The sequence below is a fragment of the Diaphorina citri genome, unplaced genomic scaffold (assembly GCF_000475195.1).
Source record: "Diaphorina citri unplaced genomic scaffold, Diaci psyllid genome assembly version 1.1 scaffold62, whole genome shotgun sequence".
In the NCBI taxonomy this organism is placed as follows: Eukaryota; Metazoa; Arthropoda; class Insecta; order Hemiptera; family Psyllidae; genus Diaphorina; species Diaphorina citri.
In genome coordinates this window covers 120302-130627 of record NW_007377499.1, presented here as the reverse complement: position 1 = coordinate 130627, position 10326 = coordinate 120302, and the positions used below count along the sequence as shown (strand labels likewise).

The window sequence follows — 10326 nt, the reverse complement described above, 5'->3', positions numbered from 1 at the left end:
GAAAAATTGTTTATCTAATTTATTGCCTGGTTTTACTATCGGTGGCATTGAATACTGCTCGCTCAGGACACAGTCATTGGTTATCTGTTTAGTGATTGCAAGTACACAACTACTACTGTACTAGCAATCATTGTGAGATACCTACCTGGTGACTGTGTGAGATATTTGCAAAACTTCTAGCGTTATGAAGGCCTAGCACTAGATGCTAACTGATGTCGACATTTTGACCTGGTGCCTACTTGCTGGTCCTACAGATTCGCTGGTTGTCTTCTACTTCTGTTAAATTCAGCAATGGTTGCCAAATCTAGACCTAGACCAAATATTTATTTATCTAAGGCTGGTATTACTGGGCATAAATAGAAGAATTAAAACTGTTTTCAGCATACTTAGCTTTCGCTTTTCATAGAACCTTAGCAGTTACAGTTCCCTCTATCAAACCTCTTGCTGGGTCTAGAATTAAAACTGTTTTCAGCATACTTAGCTTTCGCTTTTCATAGAACCTTAGCAGTTACAGTTCCCTCTATCAAACCTCTTGCTGGGTGGCTGGGTCTTCTCGAGAACACCAGAATTTAGTACGTAGCCCAAAATTTTGCAATCGGAATCGTATTTTAGTTTTTCGAGGGTGTGCATCGAACCCGGGACCTTCTGTGAAGCGGGTTACCATTAAAAGCTAAGAGAAACACTCAGTTTCCCTTGAAAATGTCTATAAAATAGACAAACTCCGAGTCGGGATAAAAAATCAAGTTGTAAGTATCCCTTGATATAAATAACCTAAGTAAAATATTATGTACTAACAATATCTCGCCTTATTCATATCCCAATACACGCGCTCTTTTTGACATTTTTAATAGTACACACTTTATATTCTAAATCCCCACACAATTATTTACAAAATATTCCATACATTTTTTTTCTATTATTTACAAAATATTCCCAAATTATGTATTCGTTTTGTCTATATTTTTATTTAACTTGTAAATTGTGTACAGATGGTTATTTCTTTTTCTTTCTTTCTCTTATGGTTGAAGATTATTTACATAAATTTTATATTATGTACAGTTTTGTGCTCGTTTTGTTAGTTAGGTAGTTATAATTTGAGACTTTACTTGGAGTGAAGGATGCTGGTCAACACTTGATCACCGATTCTGGTTAAGAGTTGGAGGAGGAGAGGGATGGAGCGAGAGCAAGGGAGCTTTATAAATGAAGGTTCGAATGTAAAAAGACAATCCAAATTTTCTTTCTGCTTTTTTCTTTCTTTCTCTTATGGTTGAAGATTATTTACATAAATTTTATATTATGTACAGTTTTGTGCTCGTTTTGTTAGTTAGGTAGTTAGAATTTGAGACTTTACTTGGAGTGAAGGATGCTGATCACCGATTCTGGTTAAGAGTTGGAGGGGGGGAGGGATGGAGCGAGAGCAAGGGAGCTTTATAAATGAAGGTTCAAATGTAAAAAGACAATCCAACTTTTCTTTCTGCTTTTTTTTACTTTTTATTAATTAATTGTCATGACCTTGGGTTAAGTTAAGCACTCTGATAACTAGATTTTTAGCTAATCATTTTCCTGAATCTAATTGTTTAACTTAACCCAAGTTAAATCCCAGACTGGGGTCCCGGCCATTATCTTTCTATCTCTCTCCCTCTCCCTCCATAGCTCCTGTACAATATCACGTCGAATTTTTTTTATCTTATTGATAAATATTACTATCACTAGGTGGTTGTGTTAATATGGATTATTTATTGTTTTGCCATAGCTGTATTTTCCGAATTCAATACACTTTAAGACAGTCCAAAAATAAGAGGGTGATTCCAAACAACAAACTCAATCAAGTCCATTTTGAGCTATTTTAAGATTTTGTGAAAGGAATGATTTTTAAAACCTATCTCTTAATATAGGTTTGCTGGGGCAAAGCTTTTAAAATTGACCACAAAATTATTCTACTAGGAATGATTTTTAAAACCTATCTCTTAATATAGCTTTGCTGGGGCAAAGCTTTTAAAATTGTCCACAAAATTATTCTACGGAATGATTTTTAAAACCTATCTCTTAATATAGCTTTGCTGGGGCAAAGCTTTTAAAATTGTCCACAAAATTATTCTACTTTTTTTTTCTTGTCGTCGCTACTCGGCCTGGTAATACTGCTAAAGGATTAGATTCCATTTTCTGGCGTAGTGTAATTTGGAATCAACCTCTTCAAAATGTAAATGCTGATTCACAAGAACATGGGATATCTACTTGGACATGAAATACAGCTTTTGTTATCCAACTTCGTCTTCTTGGAAAGCTGTTTTTTTGCAGACACTTTCTTGTGAGGGCCTCTTTAATTTTGAAATATTTAACCTGTGGACAATGTATTCTGAAACAACTCAGTTGTGACCACACTCCAAAGTAAAGATCTCAGAACGATTGAGGGCTGAAATTTTTGGAAAGGAACTTGGCCTTATTTTTTACATTTATGTTTTTTGTGGGATGTATACTTACTGGTGTAGAGTATTTTTACGTACCGGGTCTACGGTCTAAAGTGTCATGCTGGTTGATTTTCGGACTTCATTTGTCTGTGCGTATGTAGCCAATATGTTTATTTTTTATTTATAAATAATTATTTTTTTATTTTGTCCCCCCCCATGTTTTATTTTTCACACAAAGATCAAATTAATTTTTATTTTCCCAAATTATTTATTTAATTTTATGGAATTCAAAAATGTATACTTACTGGTGTTGGAGTATTTTTACCTACCGGGTCTAAAGTGTCATGCTGGTTGATTTTCGGACTTCATTTTTTGTCTGTGCGTATGTAGCCAACATTCATTTCAATAGTAACCTATGGACCCGGGAAGTAATTTATACCTACATATTTTACAAAAGGAAGATTTTTTTCCAAACTACTTATAGAAAAATATTGAGTCCTGGGACAGCAATCCATTTTTTCTGGTTTAAACTTTTGTTTTAAAATTTATCTTTTATCTCATTGGTTTAATGCCTTCATCGCAGTGGTTTAATGCCTTTATTGGTTTGAATCAGCACAGATGTTTGTTTTTATTAATTTTTCTTCCAAGTTTAAGCCAGACAAAAGTGAGTGTTTACTTTAATGCCTTTATTGGTTTGAATCAGCACAGATGTTTGTTTTTATTAATTTTTCTTCCAAGTTTAAGCCAGACAAAAGTGAGTACCAGCTCGAGTCTGGCTGGGGGACTCTAAACAGGAAGCAGACCATCTTAATTAGTCTGGCAGGTGGACTTTGAACAAGGAGTAGACCAGCTTAATTAGTCTGGGGGACTTTAAACAGGGAGTATACCAGCTCGAGTCTGGCTGGGGGACTCTAAACAGGGAGCAGACCATCTTAGTCTGGCAGGGGACTTTAGCACTGGACCATCCGTGCTCCATCCCAGGCGTTGGAATGATTTTTCCAAACTCCCTAGAGAAAATAATAAAATTTTATTGATAAACCTCAGTAGAATAGTAAGGTAGATGGATAATGAAATCTGCTTGTCTGTAAGGTCCTGGGCACTTCACTCTTCAATTTCTCCACACGCTGAAAGAAACTTCATACCGTTGAGGTGTACTTTCCTTCCATCTTGGATTACCAATAGTTTAGTACTGGTGCCATTTCTGAAAGTTTCCCGAAAATGCACCTTTTGTCAGTATTTTCTGTGGAGTAAAAAATGCGAGTCCAGATTTGTTCGTGGAATTTCCTGGTGTGGACTTGATCAATTTTTTAGCGTTCAGGTCTACAATATCACACCATAGTACAGGGTGTCCCAATAAGATGGATAATGAAATCTGCTTGTCTGTAAGGTCCTGGGCACTTCACTCTTCAATTTCTCCACACGCTGAAAAAAACTTCCTACCGTTGAGGTGTACTTTCCTTCCATCTTGGATTTCCAATAGTTTAGTACTGGTGCCATTTCTGAAAGTTTCCCGAAAATGCACCTTCTGTCAGTATTTTCTGTGGAGTAAAAAATGTGAGTCCAGATTTGTTCGTGGAATTTCCTGGTGTGGACTTGATCAATTTTTTAGCGTTCAGGTCTACAATATCACAGCATAGTAACAGATATTTCATTGTTAGATTGCGGGTTCGATTCCCGCCCGAGGTGAATTTTATCCTGCACGGATAATGTTCGTTCTCGGAATGGCTGTCTTTCTTCTCTCTTCGATTTCGGGACGATAAGATCCAGCAGTTACTGTTCCCTCTATCAAACCTGTTTGGAAAAAAACTTTAGCAAGTATATAGTGACCTCTCGAAAAAATTAAAAACTAAGCTCTCCCAGGCGTTGGAATGATTTTTCCAAACTCCCTAGAGAAAATAATAAAATTTTATTGATAAACCTCAGTAGAATAGTAAGGTAGATGAATAATAAAATCTGCTTGTCTGTAAGGTCCTGGGTACTTCACTCTTCAATTTCTCCACACGCTGAAAAAAACTTCATACCGTTGAGGTGTACTTTCCTTCCATGTTGGATTTCCAATAGTTTGGAGTAGACTAGCTTAGTCTAGCTGGGGGACTTTAAACAGGGAGTAGACCAGCTTAGTTTGGCTGGGGGACATTAAAACTGATTGTCTAATAAAGCATGGTTCTCCGTGGAATAAAATGGACTTCTTAGATGATTTGAGAAGTAAACATTCTGAAATTTTATATGGAACAATAATCAAGCAAATAACCTCCACGACTTTGATGGTACATTTGTTCCCTTTTGACAAAATTTTCGATGACAAATTTGAAGAAATCAGGCTGTATCTCGTTGATGCAGTGTTCAATTTCACCTGTCAATGCTTCAGTGGGTGTGATTTTGTTGGTTTAAAAGTGTGACTTTAGATACCCTCACAGAAAGTAGTCCAGGGGGGTAAAATTACATTATCATCGAGGCCAATTCTCGTACCAAAACGGAAAATGACACAATTTCGACGAGGAAAATGCTCGCACAAAAGTGATAATTTGTCGATTCTACTATGCTAGCGCTAGCGCGTTGTTGAACCATTTTAGACTCCATAATGACTAATTTTGATGTGTTTACCATTAATTTGTGAAAGATTGGGCAAAGTAAAACAACGCATAAGAAAGTTATGACCCTTTCAAATTTTGCGTTCTTTTTGGGACACCCTTTATTTGTATACAGACATGCAGATTATGTTACTCCATATTAGTGATTGTTATGCACAAATAAATGACAAAGTATATCTTGGTATATCCAAAAGCCCTAAAGAATTTTTCAACAGCGGATCACAAAGGCGTTTTCTTTATTTACCTGAATATTTTTCTCAACTATTCTTGATCTGTGTAAATCAGGCTTGTTTGAATGACGAGTAAAACGAAAATGACCGAAAACTTAGAACTTATAACCAAACCTCTCACGAAAGAAGTTACTCGGGCAGCTCTTGTCCTGAATTCTTAACAAAAAATGGACCAGGATTGTTCAGTTTGGGTCAGTATGATTCAGAATATTTCACCTAAATAAACAAAGCGCCTCTAGTTAATTATAATATTGATCTGGAGACAAGTCTATTGTTGTAACTCCTTTTACAAAAATAAAATATTCTAAAGTATAAAAAATCTATTCATTGATGTTTTCCTTACAAATAGGTTAACATTTTAGGTAAAAACTTTGACTCTGCCGAGAATCGAACCTCGGACCAATATTTAGAATATTTTTCTCAACTATTCTTGATCTGTGTAAATCAGGCTTGTTTGAATGACGAGTAAAACGAAAATGACCGAAAACTTAGAACTTGTAACCAAACCTCTCACGAAAGAAGTTACTCGGGCAGCTTTTGTCCTACATTCTTAAAGAATGTCCCAAAAATGGACCAGGATTGTTCAGTTTGGGTCAGCATGATTCAGAATATTTCACCTAAATAAACAAAGCGCCTCTAGTTAATTTTAATATTGATCTGAAGACAAGTCTCTATTGTTTTTGGGTCAGCATGATTCAGAATATTTCACCTAAATAAACAAAGCGCCTCTAGTTAATTTTAATATTGATCTGAAGACAAGTCTCTATCTCCTATTGATCTGAAGACAAGGCCTGAAGACAAGTAACTCCTTTTACAAAAAATAAAATATTCTAAAGTATAAAAAATCTATTCATTGATGTTTTCCTTACAAATAGGCTTACCTTTTAGGTAAAAACTTTGACTCTGACGGGAATCGAACCTCGGACTCAATATTTAGTGGTCAGGTCCTAGTGTGGGTTACTATTGGACAACCTCTAAGGTTTTCCGTTGTCCAGACTTTCCCCTCTTTCTCTTGCCTAATGGACGGAGTACTGAGCCTACAGCACGGAAATGACTTTATGTTTGCTGCATAGGTATTACGTACATAAACGCTGTTATGCACTGATGGGCGGAAAGTGACAATTTCACCACATGATGCTATAGCAGTATAGGATACACATAGACGATGCTATAAGATACATAGATGATGCTATAAAATACATAGATGATGTAGATAGGAGATATGAATGAGATTATGAGTCACGCTATTGGAATCTAGAATGCAGAGGAAGATCGAGAAGAAATCATAATGAAACAGAAAACAGTATTAGCTAGGTACCTATTTGAAGAAATGAGAAATAAGGAAATAAACAAAACCAGCCGAGTAAGCACGTCTGCCTTGTGTAAGCGCTAGGTCGCGGGTTCGATTCCCGCCCGGGGTGAAGTTTATCCTGAACGGATAAGGTTCGTTCTCGGCTTTCTCCTATCCTGTCCTTCTCCTCTCTTCGATTTCGGTTGATAAGACCTTGGCAGTTACAGTTGCCTCTATCAAACCTCTCAACACCTTCGCTGCCACGTGTATTCCTGGCAATAAAGTCTAATCTAAACTATCCGAGACAATCCCGTGTGTATCCAGCCTATCTCTCACACAAACATAATGAATAATAATATGGTATAAATGTGGCCCACACGATCCAGTGTGTATTCGGCCTATGACGTCACACATATGAATATGGTATAAATTGTGGCCAAGTCTTCAGGATGACTCATTGGCGATTATTATAATGTTAAAACATTTCTACAAGTTTCTCTCTTAAGTCAGATAAGTTTCGTTCTCAGAACGACTGGCCTTCTCCTATCCTGTCCTCCTTCTCTCTCCGATTTCGGGACGATAAGACCTCCGTTGTTACAGTCCCCCCTATCAAACACATTAAATATGTATCTATCTCTAATTTTATCACCCATACGCCATACTTACACTCACTCACAGCTACACATACATATATGTGTAGAACAAAAACACGTCACTTTGTATAATTTATCTACAGGATATCCTCACGTGGTACCTACAAAGATGTACATAATATTTATGTACCTACCTGTATATTACTTATCTAGATTTAGTACCTACCGATTAGGCTATACATCCCTATGATAGGTCCTTAATACATATATAGGTATACATAATTACATACTAATACATAGGATGTAGAGTCCTATATTATCTACTTAGTTATAGTGATCTGTACTCTGTACCTAGCCTGCCCGGGGAACTTTAACGGGGAGTAGACTAGCTTATTCTGGCAGGTGGACTTTGAACAAGGAGTATACCAGCTTAGTCTGGCTGGGGGGCTTAAAACAAGGAGTAGACTAGCTTAGTCTGGCAGGTGGACTTTGAACAAGGAGTAGACCAGCTTAGTCTGGCTGCAGGGCTTAAAACAGGGAGTAAACCAGCTTACTCTGGCGGGAGAACTTTGAACAGGGAGTATACCAGCTTAGTTTGGCTGGGGAACTTTAAACAGGGAGCAGACCAGCTTAGTATGGCTGGGGGACATTAAACAGGGAGCAGACCAGCTTAGTATGGCTTCGGGACTTTAAACAGGGAGTAGACCAGCTTAGTCTGGCTGGGTGACTTAAAACAGGGAGTAGACCAGCTTATTCTGGCTGGGGGACATTAAAATAGGGAGTAGACTAGCTTAGTCTAATATAAAAACTTCAGGTGGGCGCCATAAGATCTCTACAGCAAAAAAATTCCGGTACCAGGTCAAAGCCAAATATGGTAGTATAGGAATAGTCATTGTAGGAGTGGGAGAGGGTTGGGATCTGGTTTCTGGTTTATTGATTCACCAGTCTATTTCCGATGCGAGTGAGGTGTTCAGGTTGACTGTTTTGGTCATTGGGAGTTGAGACCAAAGCCCTAATTGACTTGGAGTCGAAAATAGCTTTGTGACTCAATATAATGAAAAAAAGTTCACATAATCGAAAAGACGAAGGCGAAGACAAAGAAGAAATATTTCTCTGTATATGGGACTGTAATAAACAGGTCTACAATGTTAAGTCACATGTCCCCTCTAAACGCGCTCAGAGACAGTGCCCGAACAGTCTTCAAGTATTCTCCGTTGTGACAAATGAGATTGTATCTCGTTGTATACCCGGGGGTGAGTTTTTATGGAAAATCATTAGTTCACATAATCGAAAAGACGAAGGCGAAGACAAAGAAGAAATATGTCTCTGTATATGGGACTGTAATAAACAGGTCTACAATGTTAGGTCACATGTCCCCTCTATAAACGCGCTCAGAGACAGTGCCCGAACAGTCTTCAAGCATTCTCCGTTGTGACAAATGAGATTGTATCTCGTTGTATACCCGAGGGTGAGTTTTTATGGAAAATCATTAAACGAGTGAGTTCACATAATCGAAAAGACGAAGGCGAAGACAAAGAAGAAATATGTCTCTGTATATGGGACTGTAATAAACAGGTCTACAATGTTAAGTCACATGTCCCCTCTATAAACGCGCTCAGAGACAGTGCCCGAACAGTCTCCAAGCATTCTCCGTTGTGACAAATGAGATTGTATCTCGTTGTATACCCGAGGGTGAGTTTTTATGGAAAATCATTATACGAGTGAAGAATTTCTTGATTGTTTTTACAATGATGCTTGATGCCCTTATTTGGGGCGAATTTTCAACAGGGGCCAGAGACCGGGTTTGTATCTTAACATCTTGCAGTGTGTCCCTCATCAGTGGACAAGTGACACAATACTTCCATTTATATAAGTTCCGGGCTTCTGGGAATCCTTTGCAAAAGCAGATGGGTGCTATTCTGCTAGTTACCTACCTATAGACAGGTACAGTCTAAGCGGCATTGGTAGTACCTACGCCAGGCCAAGCTTCAGTATAATTAGCACTGACTCCATTGGACCTTGTTACACTTTACAATTACAATGCTACTACGATAACGTTTAATCAATGAAGCCATGCGTTCATTGATTAAACTTACCTATATCCGATTCATTCACATCTTTATTAGGGCAAGGCGGGGTATTATAGTGCACAGGAACTTCAAGGAAGACAAGGAAGTCAGAACGTGTACACTTGGGGTTAACGGTGGTATGGACTCTGTTTTACAAACAAGAAGGTTTTTGACCACCGCGTTCGTACACTTCGTAAGTTCGTAGAAGCTCAACCCATCCTTTAGGGCTGTTTGCCCCTACACCTAAGTCTCGGAGTGGGCTTTTTGTGTTTGACAAGTGACACAATACTTCCATTTATAAGTTCTGGGCTTCTGGGAATCCTTTGCAATAGCAGATGGGTGCTATTCTGCTAGTTACCTATACCTATAGACAGGTACAATCTAAGCGGCATCGGTAGTTACCTACGCCAGGCCAAGCTTCAGTATATAATTAGCACTGACTCCATTGGACCTTGTTACAATTTACAATGCTACTACGGGGGGACTTTAAAATAGGGAGTAGACCAGCTTAGTCTGGCCGAGGGACTTTGAACAGGGAGTAGACTAGCTTAGTCTAGCTGGGGGACATTAAACAGGGAGCAGACCATCTTAGTCTGGCAGGGGACTTTAACGCTGGACCATCCGTGACCCAAGTTATTTAGGCAAACACCTAACCTACTTCATAACATCATAAATTTTGTGAGACGTACCCGTGACGTTGGGACCGGCCTCTTGACGTAATCCGGGACTGACGTAATAAACTAATAAATCCCCCTGGGGGCCCCCCCTGCCCCACGCTTCTGACCAAATTTCATTCTTGGGTCACTGTGTTCTATTTATAACTCCGTGACATATCCGTAACACCTTCCAACTAATGAACTAATATTAATGATATTAGTCAATCTTGTATTTTCGGTTCCGTTTACGATAATAACGTACTTTGTGATGCGAGTGTTATTTTAGTGTGCTTATGGCATGTTTGTTTGTTTTCATCTAGACGAGGTGTGCTGGTGTTCAGAGAATGTTCTTCTCTGTTCTATGTAGCCAGTTAGCTTGGAGGGTATCCCGTCTGCCTAGTAAGCGCTAAATCGTGGGTTCGATTCCCACCCGGGGAGGATTTTATGCTAAACACATAAGACGGGCGGTCGACTATGTTTGAACTTTG

The 10326-nt window shown here is 38.4% G+C and overlaps 2 long non-coding RNA genes across 2 annotated transcripts; both read left to right on the top strand.

Annotated features, from left to right (window-relative positions):
• Positions 1 to 1256: 1256 nt before the first annotated feature.
• Positions 1257 to 2382, top strand: LOC113471268. Its single transcript, XR_003394031.1, has 2 exons — positions 1257 to 1895; positions 2056 to 2382. It is a non-coding gene; the product is annotated as an uncharacterized LOC113471268 (long non-coding RNA).
• A 1007-nt stretch (positions 2383 to 3389) lies between these two features.
• On the top strand, positions 3390 to 3994 carry LOC113471271. Its single transcript, XR_003394033.1, has 2 exons — positions 3390 to 3497; positions 3796 to 3994. It is a non-coding gene; the product is annotated as an uncharacterized LOC113471271 (long non-coding RNA).
• The last annotated feature ends 6332 nt before the right edge of the window (positions 3995 to 10326 follow it).